General features: G+C 39.7%; 1 long non-coding RNA gene and 1 other non-coding gene across 2 annotated transcripts in view; both read right to left on the bottom strand.

Annotated features, from left to right (window-relative positions):
- The window catches only part of LOC132026204 (uncharacterized), a 73,584-nt gene that overhangs the window by 33,795 nt on the left and 17,868 nt on the right, over positions 1-21,921 (bottom strand). The window contains exons 2-3 of the long non-coding RNA XR_009406828.1: positions 7,338-7,486; positions 4,179-4,336 (exon numbers count right to left, since the gene is read on the bottom strand). This is a non-coding gene — a long non-coding RNA (uncharacterized LOC132026204). The remainder of the gene's footprint in view (positions 1-4,178; positions 4,337-7,337; positions 7,487-21,921) is intronic.
- On the bottom strand, positions 10,802-10,907 carry LOC132026380 (U6 spliceosomal RNA). The gene has a single exon (XR_009406893.1). It is a non-coding gene; the product is annotated as a U6 spliceosomal RNA (small nuclear RNA).

Genomic DNA, 21,921 nt, shown 5'->3' with positions numbered 1-21,921 from the left:
CGCAGGGCTCAATCTCAAGACCCTCTCAGATCACAACCTGAGCTGAAATTAAGAGTTCCTCAACCAACTGTGCCACCCAGGTGCCCCATATTTATACTTTCTATCTTAAATGTTTCTTCTACCCGGTAGGCAATAGATTTACCATATAAGATTGAGAATGAAGACTCATTTGAGTCTCCTGAGACCTTATCCTTTTAGCACGGTTTATGATCTATTTAGGTATCGATTTGGAAACTTGATTACCCACCAAATGGGCTTTCTTCTTGCAATTACTTAGTTTCATCATTCTAACCCATTTCCTTTCCCTTTTGCCCCTCTCCCCTCTGCTGCCTGGTCACCCACTCCAGCAAAGGCAGTTCCACTAAACAGATTCCTTGAAATTAGATGGTCTGACCAAGGACTAAGCAGCACCAAACTCTAACGAAACAGCTTGGAGACAGAGACTGTTTCTTCTTGGTTTTCTTACCTGCCAACCAAGGACACCTGTAGAAACACTTGGCCTCCTAGAACCTTTGGAAACCATGTGATAAATGGAAATGTGGTCTCAGGGGTTGGCAAGCACATGTTAGGGGTTCAGGCCAGTCTTCTGGGCCCCCTTTGTTTAGACTGGATTGACTTCACCCCAGAGGCAAGCAATAGCTAGGGAGATGAATTACTGGCAGAGAGATGCCCTATAGCCAGAAACTGATGGGATTTTAGCTCTGCTGTGGACTCTGGAACCCAAACCATGGCTTTACACAAACCCTAAAATAGTCTCACCAAGAGTGAGATGATTATCACCATTAGAACTTGGCTGTGGAGCAGCTGGTTAGCTCAGATTTTCCTTAAAGTGTTAAATAGAAGATTATAACCTTTTAAGAAGGGGGAGGTGAGCATGCTTATTGAGTTATTAGGTGATGTTCTAGTACTGAATGGAAAAAGGAAGTGGTGAGTGGACTTTGGAAAGCCTGTGAATGATCATGTCCTCTGCTGATCTGTATATTTCAACTCTGAGCCCAAGGTGACCTTCTCCTAAGTCATATTATGGGTGGAAAGTAACAGACATACACAGGACATTTTTTTAGACATTCAGACACACCTGAGTGGAAAACTTATGGGGGTCATATATAGTTCATTCTTGAAAAGATTATTCCAATCAATCAACCTATAAGTACTTCTTAAGCTCTTCAAATACAATTGAGGTGTTGCAGAGCATACAAAGGATCACATACACGCCCACCCTCGACTTGTTTACAACATCGTGGGGGTGAGAGAAGAAGTGCAATTGAAAAAATAGAAAAAATTAAAGAACCAGCCAAGGCCCAATTAAATGTTGGATTAGAGTTTATAGCAAAAGTACTCTTAGGAGCTCAGAAGGAAGAGAGAGGTAAAGATAATCACTGATATTTATTGAGCACTTACTATGTGTCAAGCACTTTGTAAGTACTCACTAGGCATCAACTTAATTACCAATTCTCACAACTCTATAAGGGGGTGTTATTTTCATTTCATTTTACAAATGGGGTACTGGTGCTTAAAGAAGTTAAATAACTTGAGTGAGGTACACACTTAATAAGTGACATACTATTTTTCTTCAGTCAAATAATTCAGCCAGACAAAAACAGAAAAAACAATTATGTTTAAAAAAAAAAACAAACAAAAATCCCTGTATATGACCATCACCCAGCTTGAGAAATAGCTGTTGCCAATTGCTCTGTGAACTCCCTACCCCAATCACATATCTTCCTCTCCCTAGAGCTAACCTCTTTTAACTTCTTTAAACCATATCCCAAAGAAATAAAAAAAGAACGCTAGCTATCAGAAAGATTTCATGAGGCAGCTCCCTTGAATGGTGATTGGGATTTGGATTTGCAAGGAGAAGGGCTCTGAGTTAGGAAGAACGACCCTCAGGCTGGCTTAGAGGAAGGAGATTGGGTACAAGCCTTGACCAGAGGAGAGGAGACACATTGGTGGATGTTAGGAAAAAGATACCACCAAGACAAAGTCAGATCACGAATGGCCTTGATCAAAGCCTATGTGTGATATAGAAGCTATGATAGAGTGAAATGAAAGAGCCATGAATAAAGCTGCACCAGTGATTCACTCTTGTTTAGCATTACATGGAGGGACTAGCCCAGGGCCTGATACATAGAAGGTGTTCAACAAATGTCCGTTCAGTGAAAAACCACTCAATAAACTTCTAGAAAGTCGGTGTGCCCTCTGGTTCATCAGAGATGCCAGATGTGTGTAAGAGAGAAAATGGAGAGGTGAGCAGAGCACAGGACAGAAGACTGGCTTTAGCAGACGTGAGAAACTGTACTGGATGGTCAGAGAAGTTTGCTTCGAGGCAGAGGCAGTAAACACAGACCACATCACAAGGAATATCAGCACATCCCAAGCACAAATCTGAAAGAGATGAATCTTTGGTTCCATTGATGAGAATGCCTTGACAGCCATTGGTGTCACATTGGGGACAGCCATTCTCCTGAAGAACCAAGCCACTTTGCTTCCTAGAAAGACCTAAAGAGGGAATGCAGCCATTCCTCCAAGGGGCTCCCCGTCCAGAGAGTTCCAGTCCGGTTTGGTTGCTTGTACTTTTCCTAATATTATATTCTGTTATCAGATTTTCTAACAGGAGCTTTAGTCAATACCTCCTCTTCATGACTTTCCATTGTTTACGGACTAAAGTCCAAACGTCCTAGCACGACATGTAGGGAAGCATTTCTTTCTTTCTTTCTTTTCTTTCTTTTTTTCTTTTTTAAAAGATCTTATTTACTTATTTGACAAAGACAGTGGGAGAGGGAACACAAACAGGGGGAGTGGGAGAGGGAGAAGCAGGCTCCCCACCGAGCAGGGAGCCTGATGCAGGGCTCTATTCCAGACCCTGGGATCATGACCTGAGCCAAAGGCAGATACTTAACAACTGAGCCACCCAGGCACCCCTAGGGAAGCATTTCCATACTTTAGCCAGTGTTTACCTTTCCAGCCTCACTGGCCGTCTCTACCTTTACGCCACACCAGGGACCCTCGCTCTTCCCCAAGTAGGCTAGATACTTTCCTACCTTCAGATGTTCCCACATATGATTTTCTCTAGCCCATATGCTCCCCACTTCCTTGACCATCTACAGCAATCCTACATCTTTCCTAAGGTACAAATCCACACCCTCTATGACATCTCCCTCAAAGTTAAATTCATTTCTTCCTCCTCTGGATACATATTTCTATCATAGCATATATTCCATTGTGTGGTAATTATGGTCTATGTATTTTCACAGCTAGACTATAAATTCCTAAGAGCAGAGACCTTATCTCTGAAACACCAGTGACTGTCAGAATATAAAACTTTACACACTATTTCTAATTATGTATCTTTATTTAGTTAAGTGCAGTATTGAAGAAGTTTAGATATACATTCAATGTCAGTTTTTACTCACTTGGTCAACCTTCAGTCTAATCCAAGATGGTACCAGCTTTGGAAAAATATCACCATGGTCTGGGACAGGGTGCACCTGTGCATTTGTATCAGAAAGTTAATGTGCACACTACCACTGCCCCCATCAGGCACAAAGAGAGTCGAGACTGTCCTCTCCCTAAGTCATTACAGGATGAGGGACTTATGTTCCAGAGTACTCTTCATGATTCAGACATGATTCCGAGTCTCTGGAAGATTCACGAAGTCCTGGAATTTGGTTATGATCAAACAAATGCCAACAAACTACACAGTCCATTTGTTCCCCAAATGCAATATTGAAGTAACAAATTTTTAAAATAATCTGTATATGAAGCCAGACAAATTGTGTTGTGCATACCCCACCCCAAGAATACATCTCTATATCCATTTCTTGGAGGCTCTAGATATGGCCATAAATTCTTAAATTTTTGTAAGGACAAAGTTTTTCGATTACAAACACATAAGATCTTCATGGAGGCAATTAGATAACAAGCTGTATACAGTAGTCCCCCTTTATATGCAGGGGATACATTCCAAGACCCCTGGTGGATGCCTGAAACCATGGATGGTACTAAACCTTATATATAGTATGTTTTTTCCAAGCGGATATATATTTAATGTATAGATGAAGCACAGTTAAAGAATAACAATAACTAAGAGTAAAATGCAACAATTTTAGCAGTACACTGTAATAAAGATACTTAAGTGTGGCCTTTTTCTCTCACAAAACATTGTTGTATTTACTCACCCTTCTTGCTGTGGTGATGTAAGACGACAAAATGCCTCTGAGGTGAGAAGACGTGATATGAATCATGCAAGCATCGTGACGCAGCCTTAGGCCACTATGGACCTTCTGTTTTCACAAGGAGGATCATCTGCTTCCAGACCGCAGCAGACCACAGGTCACTGAAACCATGGAAAGAAAACCTCAGATGAAGGGGTTGTATTGTTTTTTCGGGGTTCTTTAAGGGGCCATATTGTAATGAGAAGTACGAGGTCTATAGAATGCTGATCACTTCCGATTTCCTGATGACCTTAGCAAACATAATAGAAGCCATGAAACTCTCTGTTTGTTCTCTCCGCCTTTGCCCCCAGTTCTGTGCAGCTACCCATCCCCCACCTCCTCTTCACTATCTCAGCAGTAACTGAAACCTTAGAGGCCTCAGGGACTCAGGGACTCAGTGCTGGGACAGAAGATTGCTTACATGGATTAGTGGCTATAAATGACAAAACTTCAGCTTTGCTTTCAGTAACTTCTCACGGGTGACTTCAGAAACCTATCCTGGACTTTTGGTACTGTCATTATTGGAAGATGCCTTTTTCAGTTGCAAACAAGAGGCTTATCAAATAACCCTTTCAAATCACCCATTTGTAGGGCTGCATCCAGCTCAGGCTGAAGAACCATGCAGGAAAATAAATTCTCATGTCTCTTGCACCATATACTGGAGAAAATCTATCCTAATAAGACATGAGGTAGCTGATTCCTGCAGTACATTCCTATGTGACAGGCAGTTGTTCGTTTTGGCAGCAGTTAATACTTCGGCCCAGAAGCAGATTTCTACATTGCTAATGAGACATATGATGCATTATTGAGGTTCCCAACACTTCACTAAGTCCATGACTTGTGATATAGCTAAATATGGAGCAACCAGTTCAAGATAAATGACTCTATTTGCTATCATAGAAGATATGCATCTTTAGAGGAAGACAAATGGCCAATTAAAAAAAGATGAAGACATCTGGGCCTCTGGTTCCCTTTGGGAGCTTATTGACTTCACAAATAAACATGCCTATCCATTTTCAATGAGCAATAATTTTGAGAGAGATTCATCGGAGTGAGGACTGCACTATGGGCTCAGAATGTTCCCTCTGAATACTGTACTGTCTGTCCAAGGTCCTCCTAGACATCAAAGGAAAGACCGTCTGCAGATTTGAAAGTTAATCACCTTATGAGAGAGGAAGAAAGGATGTGAACAAAGCTTCTCCAATCATAATTTCCAAAAGAAGGGACGGAAGTTGTCTTGCTCAACTTGATAAGCCCATTGCTTCTTTGACGCGTCTTTATTAATGCCTAACTAGGAGAAGGAAGAAAACAAAAAGGAGATGGAGGAAGTAGAGGAGGAAGCAGAAGGGAAGGAAGAAAAGAAGGAAGGAAGGAAGCAAGGAAGGGAGGAGGGGAAAAAATGGGCCCTAAATAAAAATGTTTAATCATATACTTCTTCACATTTTTCTTCTGGAAGCTGTCACTAAATAACATAATAGTCCCTCACTTTTCAGGCTCTATTTTATTTAAAAGAGTTCTAGGAGTTCATCATTTTCATTATATTTCTCAGAAAGAGAATCTTGCCTTTGTGACGTGTGGTAGTAAAGCCTGGTGGGTCCCAGCTCATCCATCACGGGTTGTAGAAGAGTTGAGCCCTTCATTTTTAGGAAGTGATAGTATTTTGAGAGAGGTCTCCAAGCCAGGTGGTGGCAAATTATACTTATTTCTCAATTAGATCATGTTTTTTGAGGGAAGATCAGATCTTCCACTCATCTTTGAACATGTGACATGCTCACACATCTATCGGATAGGACTAACAAAATCCCACTGAATGAGCAGAGATACACTTCTGATTTGATCCACTCCAGAAAGCAATCAAAATGCAATTAAGACTGAGGAAGTCTGCCTTTCTGAGAGGAGAGGGAATATCTAACTCATGACATCATATATTTGCCAATAATTCTTACATTTGAGCTACTGTTCCAAGTGCTTCAGGTATGATAAAGCATTTAATCCTCACGACAACCTATGAGGTGGGCACATTTATCATCATCACCACGATCAGCATCATCAACAACGATCAGTTTTACAAATGAGGTTGGAGGAAAAAAGCATTGAATTTGTCCAAGACCACATGGTGACTAAGTGCACAACCAGGATTTGGATTTGGGCATCAACAGCCTCGATCTGAGGGTCGTGCTATTAAATACCACACTTCATTGCCTTCTGATATGACATGTGTGAGGATGGAAATATTGTCAGAACAATGCCAATAGCAACACCAAATCTCTAACCTAGTCCTGATGAGACAGTGGGTGAGTGTGTAAAATTATGGTTCACCCTATGAAATTTCTCTGCCAGAGACTGACACCTGTTGTTGAACTTGCCTGTTCCTTTGCTTGTCTAGTTTTGCTATAGTGCTTAGTCCATACAGGGTGCTGACCACACTCAGTGTTTACTGACTTAGGAAACATGACAATGGGTGATGCTAGTAGAATCCAAGTTTAGAAATGTAGCCAATGTCAGTATCTTCAACATATTGTCTTGTTCTAGTGGATAATTTGAAGAATCAAATTTTCTAATTTATATAATATATGTATATTATTATATACATGTATATTTTATACATGTATATTCTAATATGTATCTTATATATGTGTGTGTGTATATATATATATAAATACATACTCTTTGCCCAGTAGATGCTGTGTGTTTGCATACATTATGTTTTTCATTCCTCATTTATTAGTTGACAAAGTCAATAAGCAACGCACAAAGATTCACAGTGCATGCTGACATCAGACTCCATGGGTCGCCAATCACCATATGAGTGAGGAGGAGATATGGCCCCTATCAATTGTTTAGTACTCTGTGCCTTTAGTAACTCTGTCAGCTCAACCATGTTACCTAATCACAGAGAGACAGGTTTTCTCATGTGACTTGTAAATGGTAAAAGCTAGTCTATCATATTTTTATGAAACTTGCATAAGATAAAATGGAATAACATCCAGCATGTAAAAACCACTGAACGAGTTTTAGTCCTCTTCTTTATAAATAAGATATTTGAAATTTCCGAACTTCTTACTTTGTCCCAAGTGTCTCCCTTCATCTCGCTTTCCAGCTGTTCTACCCAGAAAAACTTACATCGGAGGATGCTCTTTACAGCCTCTGAAAACCTTCATCACAATTCTTTGCTCCAATGTGAATTCAAAGGCACAAAGATAGGATTTCAGTCAGTGGGCCCTGATTCATTGGTGGGTTATTCCATTCATTTCCAGGGCTACAACCAGCATCTTTAAAAAATAAAGTAGAATACAAAAAATAAATAAATAAACAAATAAATCAACAACAACAAAAAACACATAGATTTTGAATTATCAGTTTATTATACATTGATAGGGAACAGATAGAAAGTTTCATTTAGTACAACTCTCATTTCCATTGTTTTTCATCTGTGCACAGCACTTGTCATTGTAAATATTATTTCAACTCATTGATGGTTTCTTGGAGGTAAGTGTCACAATCAAGGGACTCTTAAGGAACTTCTTTGGTATAAGAAGTGAAGGGACACCACAAGGAAGTGATCAGTCAAATCTCTGGTGTGGGACATTCCTACAGAACCAAAATCTGAACATCACCAAGTCTATGCCATAAGATTTCAAAAGAAGAAGAAGGAGAGGAATAAAAGGAGTTGTAGAATAAGAGAGATTTAAGGATAAAACAACTAGTGCAAAGACTGGACCTTGCTTGGATTCTGAACAAAAACGCAGATGGCAGGAATCTGGGAAAAATTAATACGGACTGGCTATTAGATGATTTTAAGGAATTCTCATTAATTTTGTTAGGTGTGATATTGACACAGTGATTATGGTTAAAGAGGAAACCCCTATCAATCAACCGTACATACAGAACTGTGTACAGGGAAAAAGACTTAACATCTGTACTTGTTTTTAAATCTCCAAGTAAAGAGGATGTGGACATGTGTGAGGAGGATTAGATAAAACAGGACAGGTCAGATGTTGATCACCATGACAGTTAAGGATGGACTCACGGAGCTCTACTTTCGCATTCATTTAAAAATTTCCGCAAGTACAAGTTAAAGGCAGTTAGCCCCAGCAGAACAGAAAGATAACATAAAAGTTCAAGACTACGATTTCATGCTCCCTTGTAGAGCCACATACTAGGGGGACCCATGTCGGCATTTACTGGGTTTTGTGCGCTGCCTTTGAACGGTTTCCAAATGTGATAATCTGGTGCTCATTATTTTTTTTTTTTTTAAACAGAAGATCCTATGCACTGTTAGAAGCATCAAAACTTCATTCTATTCATCTTGAGCAAAATATTCCTCCCAGTACAGCTTTTTCCTTGAAAGAGGAGGAGGGCAGACAGAGGGCTGGGGTGAGAGGTCGGTGAGGAGAAACAACCAGTGAGTTTTCCACTTTCGGGAGAATGGCAAGATCCTTGGGGAGACAGTAAATTGAAATTAAGGCTGTTTCAGGCAGCCTACAGGATGTGCCTGCAAATGTAGACATATCTAAATGGTGAAAAAGTCTGTTTGTGCCCATTCATATGAAGTGAATGCCTTGTAATGTGCTCCAGCCCCTGGGAATGGTGGCTGGATTCAGGAACGGAGGCCGGAAGAATGGGATGGATTTGACATAAGTACTTTTAAGTGCTCTGAAGGCTGGGCTCCTCCCTGCGGTTTAATAGCAAGGTCCACTGGGAGCTACAAGGAAGGAGCCCCGTGAATCCCTACAGCTTTTCGTTTCAAGGATAACAAATCTTAAAACAGGTGTGAGCTCAGAAAGCTCCTTCTCCTTCTCGTGTTTGGCCTGTTGTGGCCAGCCAGCTCTCCGCGTACTACTATCATTCCACAGAACGAAGTTAAGGGAAGGGAGGAGAGGTAAGAGAAGCTGAATAAACAAATCGCTTTGAGTGACGAATATTCATGAAGTCCGCTGGTCATGCGCTATGAAATTTATTAAACTGTGGTTTCCAAGAGAATGTATTCGCAGAGCTAATGAACACAAATAAAAAAGAGGCCTCCAGGAAATGGTTTCCTGGGCCTGGATGAGGCTGCTGAGTAATGTGACAAGAGATTACAACGTTAAAAGCTTCTCTTATGGTCTAGAAGGCTGATTATTGGAAGGGGTTGCCCTCGGTGGGGGAGGGAAGATAGGAAGGAGACTGAAAGTCTGACTTTGCCCGAAAAAGGGGCCTAATGCTTTTCATTTATATTCATTAAGGAAGAGGCTTTGTGCCGAAGGCCTCTGAACCTCTGTGCTGCCATCTGGTGGAGAAGGTTCCTGAGAGGCCACGGAACACACAGGACTGCCGCCATCTTTGAGATGTACTGTTTCCTGAGTAATGGCCGAGGAAACCCTTTGTAACTATGGTGCCAGGAGCAAGGATGAACACTCATAAAGTAACCACTGAATGTAATCGGATTTAAATACTGCGTGAGGAGAGCTCAGTTACCCGTCCTGCTCTCCTAATCCATCAGGACGTTAGCAATTAATCCTATCGGGTCCTACCAGCAGTACTAGGCTACACTGTGACCCGTCCTAAGGACAACATCTGCTTCATAACCGAGTCTAGTTTCTCCCCGCAGAAACCTTGGGGTCATCCTTCACTCTCCTCTTTCTCCTACACCTATCATTCAATCCGACAGCAAACACTGTGGCCTCTCTGGTCACCATATCCTAGGACCCACTTCCTTCTCATGTACACTGCTGTCAACCTGATTTGAGCCTTTGGTGTCCCTCTCCCAGGTGACTGTGAATAGCCTCTAACTGAGCTCCTTGCTTCCAGCTTTGCAGTCCACAGCCCGTTCTCCACCAGCAGCCAGATGACCCATTAGAACATGTTAGATCATTTCACTTCTCTGCTCAAAACAGAGTAGGCCCTTCAGCTCACTCAGAGTAAAATTTAAAGTCAGACAATACCTTTCAGGCTTTTACTGGCTCTGACCCAGCTCCCTCTAACTTCATCTCTTACGCTCTCCACTCACTCAGTCGGGTCCAACCACACTGGCCTCCTTGCCAGTCCTCAAAGAGGCCACACACCCCTGACTCAGCTCCCTCCACCAGGAAAGCTCTTTGCCCAGACATTGGCATGGCTCTCCCTTTCCCATTCTCCTGGGTCTCCTGCCAAAGGTTACCTTACCAAGGAGGCCTTCCACTACCATCCTACATAAAAGAATACCTCTTTTTCCTCCTTCAGCATTTTTATTCCTTTTTCTTATTCTATTAGCAGCATTTATCACCTCCTGAAATGTTCTATATTTATGTGTTTATGTCCTTATTTTCATCTTCCCCAAATCCCTTACAATAGAATGTTAGTTCCATGGAATATTCCTTGGGGGGAAGGAGATAGAATATTTTCAACACAGTTCAAGATTTTTCTGAAATTTCAGAAGCTGGCAATTCTAACGTGCTTCAAATCCTTACAGACTCCTGGGAACTATAAGCCCCATGGAGGCAGGAGTTTCATCTTACTTAGTCTCCCTCAATTGCCAGTGCCTAGTACTGTGTCTGGTCAATGGTGCACATACAATAAGACTTTGTGGAATTTTTTGGTAGCACTAGGGTTTATTAAGCTATGCCTCAGAAAGTATGAAACACTTCACGAATTTGCGTGTCATCCTTGCTCATGAGCCATGCCAACTTTCTCTGTATCCTTCCAATTTTAGTACATGTGCTGCTGAAGTGATACCAAGATTTTTACGTACCAAACTCACTTATTATAATTGTCTAATGCAGGGTTCCTGGGTGGCTCAATGGGTTAAAGCCTCTGCCTTCAGCTCAGGTCATGATCCCAGGGTCCTGGGATGGAGCCCCACATCTGTTCAGCGGGGACCCTGCTTCCCCCTCTCTTTGTCTCGGCCTGCTTCTCTGCCTACTTGTGATCTCTTCAAATAAGTAAATAAAATCTTTTAAAAAATAATTGTCCAGTGCAGTGATTTTTAACCAGATGAGTTGTATGACCAATACCATAATCCAGTTTTAGAATCCTCTCAAAACGCCAAAAAGTACACTCATGTCCATTTGTAGCTTAATCTCACAACACCCTCAGCCCCAGGCAACCAATGATCTGCTTCTGGTCTCTTTTAAATTTGCCTTTTCTGGAGATTTCCCAGATACAGCATCATACAAAATGTAGTTATTTACATGTGGCCTCTTTAAATCAGTATAATGTTTTTGAGGTTTATCCACATTATAGTATGAATCAGTATGATTTTCATTTCCTTTTTTTGCCAAATAGTACTCCTTTCTATGCATATAACATTTTTAATCCATTTATTACTTGATGGAAGTTTGAATTGTTTCTGTTTCTTGCTATGAACATTCACATACTCATCTTTGTATGAACGTGATTTCCTGCCCCCATTAGGTAGGTTCCTAGCAGTGAAATTGCTGAGTTATATAAGGTTATGTCTTTCTAAGAAACTGCCAGACTGTTTTCCAAAGTGACTGTACCATTTTGTATTGCCATCAGCAATGCAGGACCAATTGTCAGTATTGCCTGTTTTTTAGTTTATAGCCACTGTAGTAGGTAAGCAGAAGTATATTATTATGATTTTAGTTTGCACTTTTCTTACAGCTACTCGTGCTGAACATCTAATTCACAATAATTATTACCAGTTTTAATATCTTCATTGTCAATATCTTCAAATGTCCATTTGAATTTCATGAATTTCACTCATTTTGATATCAGATTGTTTATCTTCTTGATATTGAGTTATACGAGTTCTTTACATATTTTAGATTCTGGTACTTCACTAAAACTATGACTTGCAAATATTTTCTTCCTGTGTGTGGCCTGTCTTTCCATTAGCTTAAAAGTGTCTTTTGTAACACAAACATTTTAAATTGTGATGAAGCTCAATTTATCAGCTTTTTATGGATCATGCTTTTGGGGGTCATATTTAAGAATTCTTTACTTATTCATGAACACAAAAACGTTCTCCAATATTTCCTTGAAGAAATTGTGTAATTTTAGCCCTTACACTTTGGTCTATAATCCACTTTGAGTTAGTTTTTTGCATGATGTGAGGTAAGCCTCTAAATCCATTTTTTTGTCACAGAAATCCAACTGTCCCAGCACTATTGTTGAAAAGACAATTCTCTCCCCATTGATTGTCTTGGCATCTTTGTTGAAAATTAATTATTCTTTAAAGAAATGGGTTACTTCTAAACTCTCAGTTCTGTTTCATGGATCTATTAATTGTATCCTTCCATAATGCCACACTGGCTTTGTCACTATGATGTTACAGCAAGTTTTGAAATCAGGTAGAGTAATGCCTCTAATTTTGTTCTTCTTTTCAAACCTTGTTTTAGCTATCTAGATCCTTTATATTTACATACAAACTTTAGAAAAATTTTTGGAATTTTTTACAAAAATGTCTGCTAGTATTTTGACAGAGATTGCATTGATTTCATATAACAATTTAGGTGAATTGCCACTTAACCATACTGGATTTTTTATGCTATTAAGTATCAAATTACTTTGTTCATTTTATTTTAAACTGTTTATTGCTAACATATAGGAACACTTTTTGGTATACATATAACTGGTAGATTAATTCTAGTATTTTTGTGGATTCCTTGGCATCTTCTACAGTCATATCACAACATCTGCTTGAAAAGATACACATTTTGCAAATACATAGAACAGAGTATTTTGGGTAGAGTGTTCTTAAAACAGAAGTTGAGTTTGTTGAAAGTATAGCACAATTCTTTCATGTTAGATGATTTATTCTGGAACTGTTCTTTCAATTTTTAAGAGTACAGTACTGAGTAGGTACTCTCCAACTATTTAAATTGTCAATTATTTCAATTCTAGTTGGCTTTGCCTCATTTATTTTGAGGCTTTGTTGTTAGGTGTGCATATAATTGTTACATATTCTTGATGTATTGACATTTTTACCATTACAAAATGTCCCTCTTTGTCTCTAGTAATAATTCTTACCTGAGACTCAATTCTGTCTGATGTTAAAAATGATCATTTCAAATCTTTCATTTTTACTCTTTACCTGGTATATTATTCCCAGCCTTTATTTTCAACCTAGTTCTATCTTTGAATCTAAAATGTATTCTTGTAGTCAGAATAGAGTGGGTTTTTGCTTTTTGTTCCATTCTGATAACCTCTTCCTTTCGATCAGGGCATTCAGACCTTTCCACATTTAATGTAATTATTAATACAATTGGATTTATACCTGCCATTTTGCTGTTTGTTTTCTGTTTCCTATATTTTTGGTCCTCTGTTCCTCCTTTAATCCTTTGTTTAGTATTAAAAAAATATTTTTATTGTGGGGAGCCTGGGTGGCTCAGTTGGTTAAGCATCTGCCTTCAGCCCAGATTATGTTCCCAGTCTCCCCGGATCAAGCCCCACATCAGGCTCCCTGCCAAGTGGGGAGTCTGCTTCTCCCCCTTCCTCTGTCCCTCTTCCTGCCTGTTCTCTCTCTTTTGTGCTCTCTCAAATAAATAAATACATAAAGCTTTTTTAAAAAATATTTTATTGTATCATTTAAATTTCTCTGATGATTTTTATTCTAATACTATTTTATTAGTGACTATTTTAAAAATTATGGTGTACATTTTAATTTACCTATAATACAGTACATAGATCAACACTAAGTCTGATAAAATATAGAAACTTTAATAAACACTTTTTTTTCTCATCTGCACTATAATTGTCATATATACTGCACCTAGATATACTTGAAACCTAAACCACCCTGTGTTGTACTTAAGGCTTCATGAAATCACGACAGCAACTTCAGGCTAGGAGAGACACAGGCCCTCTCTCTATCTACCTGATCACTTTCACAAGGCTTAGCATAGTTATTGTCCATCATTCAAAATCAAATGACACCCCTTCAACTGTGGCAATAAAGTTTAATGTTTTCTTGGTTTGCCTGACTCCGCCAACTTCTCCATGCAGACTGAACTGGGCTCTGGGTAAGGTGAAATGGGTATAGCCCCAAGTAAGAAATGACAGACTCTCACTATTCTTCAAGTTCACCAGTGTTCCAAGCATGAAGGATTTGCTGACTATTGCATGCTTTTGGTTGAGTTACAGAATAGTTGCTTTTATGAGTTTTGTCCAGCTTTATAGTTGCTTTGGAGAAAGGAACTGCTGATCTCCCTCACACAACAATGCATGTGAATTTTGTAATTCCACCTAAGCTCTAAGCTGTAGGAAGCTGCTACCACGTTTTTCACTACATATGCACTCCTTAAGTAAGGTAAATGGCTTTTCCTTATTACATAATGTCTCGAGATGGAAAGGACTTAATGCAACCTCGCAATATGACAGATGTTATTGCTTGGAGATAGGGCAGGAAGAATCACAAAATAAACACTATCACCATTGTTCTCTTCTGAAAGGAAGAAATGTCTGACAAGCTTCACTGACTAAGGTTGGGCAGGTCAGGCAAGGAGAGCCATGGGTAACAATCCAGTGTTTCAGAATTTGTTCTTGTCAAAGACAAGAAAAAGGAAAGTAAATTTCAATTTCCATAAAATAGAATTTGATTTTTTTAATTTTTATTTTTTATAAACATGTATTTCTAACCCCAGGAGTACAGGTCTGTGAATTGCCAGGCGTACACACTTCACAGCACTCACCAAAGCACATACCCTCCCCAATGTCCATAACCCCACCCCTCTTCTCCCAACCCCCCTCCCCCCAGCATCCCTCAGTTTGTTTTGTGAGATTAAGAGTCACTTATGGTTTGTCTCCTTCCCAATCCCATCTTGTTTCATTTTTTCTTCTCCTGAATTTGATTATTTTTAAGGGAACTTCTGTACAGGGGAAAACATAGAAATATTTTTCTGAAGTATGTTGAAGAAACTTTTCTAAGGCAGTATTTAAGAAATGAGACTATAATTATGTTTCTGTCATGTTTTATGTTGAGATATGTCTGAGACTTGGGAATGGGTTAGAGGGCCCTTTAAAAGTCCCTCTAAAGTATCTTCAAATCTTGATTTATGGATCCCTCTACAACATCTATATCCATAGTGGTATCTTCTGAGTTAAAGCACAGAAGATTTATCAGTTTTCAACATACAAGAACCTCACATATTCGTCTCTCAAGTGTCAGGACAGTGTACTTTCACAAGGCCTGAAAGCTTGGCACAGACTTTAAATTCTGTTTTCATTTTTATACCTTTCCTATATTGAAAGACAAATAGTAGAGAGGAAAGCTAACTCTGTAAGAGAAGGAACACAGCTGATACCCAGAGTGGGCCACCCAGAATGCACCAGAATTAATGACAACTTGGCCTGACAGCATCCTGACCACAAGAGATGAAGTCACCCCAGGAAGTGTTTTGTAAAAGAAAATAAGATCAACAGAACAAAAAAGAGAAGAAAAAGCATGAAGTCTGAAATATACATTGTCCAACTATTTTCCCCCATTAATTTTGGAAGCCCTTGCATGTTTTCAGGGAAATTTAATCTGCATGTTTCTGAGCCATTTACACTTAACTCACCACAATGTTGTTTTGTAAGAGTCATTTGTTGTCCAAGAAGCCCTCTGAACCTTGTTCATAAAGACTTTTATTAAAGCGATTGTTTTCTTTTTCCTTAAAATGAAATTATGCATTTCCAGATCGAAAGGAACATTTAAGTGAACCCTAAATTCAAAACTTGGGAGGCACAAGACAGATCGGTTGTGATCAAAGTGTATCCCCATACAGATTTCAAACCCAAGGTGTTTGGGTTTTGGCAGCATCACAGTAAAGGGTTCAGTTGAAAAGACATAGGTTTATTGCTCCTTGGATAGCCAAAGAGAACTCTCTGAGGGCTTTTTTTTTTTTAAAGCAAGACTTCTGAGGAACTCAGCCAATCTAACAATAATCTCTGCTTTAGAATCTGTCATGGATAAAGCTTAAACTTGAACAGGGAGGTGAGACACTGGAAATACTAGAAAGGTTTCATGATCTAAAGGACTTTGCAGTCCAAGGAACTAACCTGTAAAATGCAGGCAAAAACACCTTCTGCCTCAGAGGACTGCAGCGAGGGCTCAGTGAGATAACTGGGTAAGGTGCTAAGCATTACCTAGAACACAGTAGCAGGGCTTCAGTGTACTTCAGCTAAAAAAAAAATATTTATTATAATGTATCTTTATGAATCTTTGCATTTATGATCAGACCCTAAAACAGGCATCCCAAAACCTTCATTAAAATATAAAGGTCACTCTACACAAATGCTCATTCACACATTAGCTCACCTGCAAGCTCCAAATGTCCCTGGTGAGAATAAATGACTTCTGGGGCTCCAAATGTTTTTGTACTGAATTTTTAGGTCATTATTGAAAGCCTAACTAGAAAACCACCATGAGGAAGCCATTCTCGTATGATGGGGATGAGGCTGGATCTGGCTTATGAACTGACTGATATAATGTGTAACAAATGTCGAAAGATTACATGAATTTGAGGCCATTTGTACCATATAATTTCTAATACCAATAAAGACTATTTGAAGAGCCCTTTGTTAAATCAACTACAGGATTGTTCTCTTCTTACCATATATGCCATGGTTAATTTTATGTATCCACTTGGCTGGAAAATGACTTAATGATATAATCAAACTCTAATCTAGATGTTGCTGTGAAGGTATTTCGTAGATGGGGTTAACATCTACAGTCAGTTGTCTCTAAGTAAAGAATATTACCCTAGGGGCACCTGGGTAGCTTTGTTGGTTAAGCGTCTGCCTTCAGCTCAGGTCATAATCCCAGGGTACTAGGATTGATCCCCAAGTTGGGCTTCCTGCTCAGAGGGGAGTCTGCTTCTCCCTCTGACCCTCCGCCTACTCGTGTTCTCTCTCTCTCACTCTGTCTCAAAAAAAAAAAAAAAAAAAAAAAAAAAAAAAGAATAATGTGGATGAGCCTCACTTAATCAGGAGAGAAGAGCACAAAGTAAGGTTTCCTGGAGATCAAATTCTGCTTTAAGACTTCAGCATTAACTCTTGTCCCAGTTTCTAGCCTTTGGACTTGCCCTATGGATTTCAGACCCGCCAGCGCCCACGTCCTGATACAATACCCATCTATCTTTAAACATGCTGATGATTACTCTGTCAGAGTCAAGACATGACCCAGAAAGTAATAGGCTGTTTTGCCCAATAACTTCTTTCTATTAGTTTCAGAAATAGAATCTAGTGATTCATCAGTGGACAGAACACCCAGTACTCATTACATCAGGTGCCCTCCTTAAAGCCCATCACCTAATTATACCTTCCCCTCACCTACTTCCCCTCCAGCAACCCTCAGTTTGCTTCCTAAGTTCAGTGTCTCTCGTGGTTTGTCTCCTTCTCAATTTTCATTTTATTTTATTTTTTCTTCCTTTCCCCTATGTTCATCTGTTTCATTTCTTAAAATCCAAATATGAGTGAGATCATATGGTATTTCTCTTTCTCTGACTGACTTATTTTGCTTAGCATAACACCCTCTAGTTCCATCCATGTCATTACAAATGACAACATTTCATTCTTTTTGATGGCTAATATTCCATATACACTACATCTTCTTTACAGCAACAATGTCCACAATAGCCAAAATGTGGAAAGAGCACAGGTGCCCAATAACTTCTGAAGCAACCTAAATTATTTCAATTTCTCATCTAGAGAAAGTAGCACCTGTCATTGCTGCCCATCCTCAGTAATTCAAGAGTATAGACATGTGCCTACCCTAACTGTTGTGTAGTATTACCAGCAGCACATGATACAACATTTATTCAGTCAACATATACGTTTTGACTGTCTGCTCTGGGCCAGGTACTCATCTAGGTATAGTAGAATGTGGCCGTAAAAGAGGCAAAAAAAAAAAATCCTTCCCCCCATGAAGCTTACATTCTCATGTGGGTGGCAGAAGACAACACATAAATAAACAAAGAAGGAAAATATAAAAGATCTGATCGTGGTAAGTCCTTTGGTGAAAAAGGAAGTCAAGGGAGGATGCAGGAGATGCTAGAGGTAGGTGTAATTTTAAATGGGTTGGCCAATGGAGACTTCCTTAAAAATATGGCCTTGGGGACACCTGGGTGGCTCAATCAGTTAGGCATCCAACTCTTGACTTTGGCTCAGGTCATCATCTCAAGGTTGTGAGATCAAGCACCATGATAGGCTCTGCACTCAGCACAGAGTCTGCTTGAGATTCTTTCCTTCTCCCTCTCCCTCTAACCCTGCTCCTCCCCCTTATCCCCTGTCCCCCACCCTCTGGCTCGTAAGCTCTTTCTCTAAAATCCAACCATCCATCAATTAATCAATCAAATCTTAAAAAAAAAAAAAAAAAGGAAAACTACTTTTCATGTAACAAAAATAAGAATAGCTAACATTTATCGAGTATCTACCATGTGCCAGACACTCTTTTAAGTACGTTTCATATATTAATTCACTTAAGGCCCGCAATAGCTCTCATAAGCTAGACACTTTTTTATCCCTGTTACATAGATGGGGAGATGAAGGCTCAGAGACAGTAAGAATTTTCCAAAATTTTTGTAGACTCAGAAATGGCAGTGTTCTGCAAGCTTGTCCTTACCCAAGCTTCCCTCCCTGGCTCAGACTCCAGCCCACCAGAGGAAGGCAGGTTCCAGGTAGAAGGCATCAGGGCTCTGTCTTCCACCTTCAATATCTCTCCTAGCTCAGATCTCCTCTCTGTGCTGCCTTATCCTCAGCTGGAATGACACAGCTGAGCATTTCCATGGGCCACACCAAAGACAAGGAAGAAAGAGACAGTCTCTCCTGGGTCCCACCTGGGCAGGAGGCAGTCTTGCTTCCTTTCACAGAGCACAGACTCACAGTGGTCATGGGCCAATTCTTAAACCAATTATATATATTGGTTATATATAGCCATTATTAACCATAACTTAAACTATTATATGTATTATATATATATATATATATATATATATATACTGAGGGGAATGGGATGAACAGGATGAGGTCAAACTAATTTTTTTCAGGGGAGGAAGGGAAGCTGCCAGTTCACATAAAAAGACTTCAGCATTAGGTAATGAGGTAATGAGGACTTGCTTATGTTCCTTTCATCCTCTGAGTCCCAGAAAGAGAAAAGCCAATGTCAAGTCTTCCACAGCTGGAGTGCATGACTCCATCTAACTTACCGCCCACCCTGGAGAAACTGAATATTTGATTTATCCCTTTAGTGGATCTCAGACACGAATCCAAGGGTAGGCAGAGAATGGGGTCTCGTAGAAAAGACCCCAGCTCTGTTTGGGGACACATCCTGCAAATCCGGTTTGCAATCCTCAAGATTTCAATGCTGACCCATGCTACAGTATTCTCTTTACCTGACATCACCGGGAGTGCAGATACCAAGAGGGCTGTTTTTGTCTGTTGGCTTTGTTTGCTCGTTTCTTTACTTCATGTTTCCAAGTAGTTAAATTTCTTGTCAGATATTTTCCAAAGGTTTTAGTCTCACTAAAGACCATCAAGAGATGTTTGTCTATATGCTAAAAGGGAGAGAAGAGAAAGGCCTCAGGCACATTTCTGAAGCCAAACTTCTGTACAAAAGCAGTAATCATCCAACTGGAAATTATTTTGAAATTTACTTAAGATAATACATGACTATTTCAAAAATAACTAAATTTAGAGATGATGCTTGATAATGTTTGTCTGTTCCATTATAAAGCCAACCAGTTAAAATGCCTAGTCACCCATCCAATTACATTTGATACTAAATACTGATTGGGAGATTTTTCGTTATTAAACAAACTTGGGTTTTGGCCCTGTTCAGCATTTGTCTCCAATCAAACTTATTATCTCCCTTCTCAGTTTGGCATGGGAGTATGAGTATTACAAATATCTATATTGTCCCAGCACCCTATAATGGTATTACAATGACAATTTTATTAGGCCCATAAAAATTTTGCAACTTCCCTGCAGCACACTGTAATTTCACCAAGAGTTGTAAAAGGTCTTAAATTATATTTGCGCAAAATTGAGATGAATGGGTTTGAGCATTAATGCATTTCTCATTGTGTAATAGGGACTTTTTTCTTCCCTCTGTCTTTGCCAAGTACAGAGAAAACGCTATCCCACTCAACTATTTGTCAACTCCCATTAGAAACATTTAATACTAATAAAATTTATGGATTCAGTTTCTAAAGGATACTGCCAGAAGACTTCATGATTACTACATCAGTACTAAAATACAGCCATTGTTCACCTTATAAAAATCTATATGCAGCCTGACAGGTATAAAATGTAGCTTTGTGTGCTGAGTCAGCATCAGAAAGTTTTTTTTTGGTTGAAGTAGAGTTCATGAAACAAAAGTAAATGTGTTCTCAAGTCAGTGAGGAAAGATTGATCTGAGAACATTCCCCCAATAAATATGAAACTGACAGACTAGGATGCTTATGCTCCTTCTCAACAGAAAAAATAATAATAATAATAAAGCTAGATTTAATCGACTCCGTAGGTAAGAAATAGTTTCCTTCATTTTAAAGATTTTATGTAAGCGCACTCGTCGATATAAACAAGAGCATGCGAATTACAAACTTTAAGTGAAGCGCCCACTACCTTTCGAATAGGAAGACTGAGCTGACAGGCCCTTTGGTTTCCATTTCTAGAATGTCATAATGGCTTTGCATATGTCTGCATATGTCGTGCCGCTGTCCCTTCATGGGGCCTGATTCTTTAAGCCACAGCTAATGTCTCCCTCCTTAACCCCCACATGTGTCACTTCCTGATTTGTACCATAGTTGTTTGTGCGCAAGCTTTCTCATTCCTACAGCATGTGATCTCCTTATTTTGTGCATTTTTAATCTTCCGCTGAGCCACAATGACTTGCAGATGGTAGGTGTTTATCATGTATGTGCTCAATTAACAAATGAAGAAAAAAGAAAAAGGAACGAATGAGGTGTCTGTCGCTCAAGGTAACCAATCTGTAACCCCTGTAATTAACCAGTTTGTGAAAGTAGGGAATTTACAGCTGTGAGGTCTCCATAAATATGCGCGTGTGTTCAGCTAAATGGTGAGGACTCAGAGAAGCCTGAGACAGTGGGCAGGAAGCTACAGTGTGGGGAACCCCTGGACATACATGCTTTCCAAGGGGCAACTGGCCTGGGTACTTTGAAGAGAATACAGTTTCTCATCCTCAGCTTCCATATCTGTTCTTGTAGAAAGGTGTCTGCTTGAAGAAATGTCTGGAATTGTGATTTCCTGTCAGTTCTCCCTTCCGCCGGTTGACAAAAGACAGACATCCTTCTGATACTGCACATTATGCTGGTGTGTTATCCTGCGGTAGAAACTGCCCACCCCTGGCCCGTCAAACAGACCATTTGAAATACTGGCATGGGTGAAGGCTTCTGTGTCCATCAAAGCCACCTCAGACCAATGAGAGGGCTTCCTGTATTTCTCTATTATACACATACATTTATAAAAGCAAAATGCAGCATCAGACAGAAAGTATTATCTACCCATTTGCTGTTCCACTCTAAAACATATCTGAATTCAGAACAGCTCGAATGGGTAGATAATACTTTCTGTCTGATACTGCACATTATGCTGGTGTGTTATCCTGCGGTAGAAACTGCCCACCCCTGGCCCGTCAAACAGACCATTTGAAATACTGGCATGGGTGAAGGCTTCTGTGTCCATCAAAGCCACCTCAGACCAATGAGAGGGCTTCCTGTATTTCTCTATTATACACATACATTTATAAAAGCAAAATGCAGCATCAGACAGAAAGTATTATCTACCCATT

The sequence above is a fragment of the Mustela nigripes genome, chromosome 10, assembly GCF_022355385.1.
Source record: "Mustela nigripes isolate SB6536 chromosome 10, MUSNIG.SB6536, whole genome shotgun sequence".
Lineage (NCBI taxonomy): Eukaryota > Metazoa > Chordata > Mammalia > Carnivora > Mustelidae > Mustela > Mustela nigripes.
This window is presented reverse-complemented; position numbering and strand designations above follow the sequence as displayed.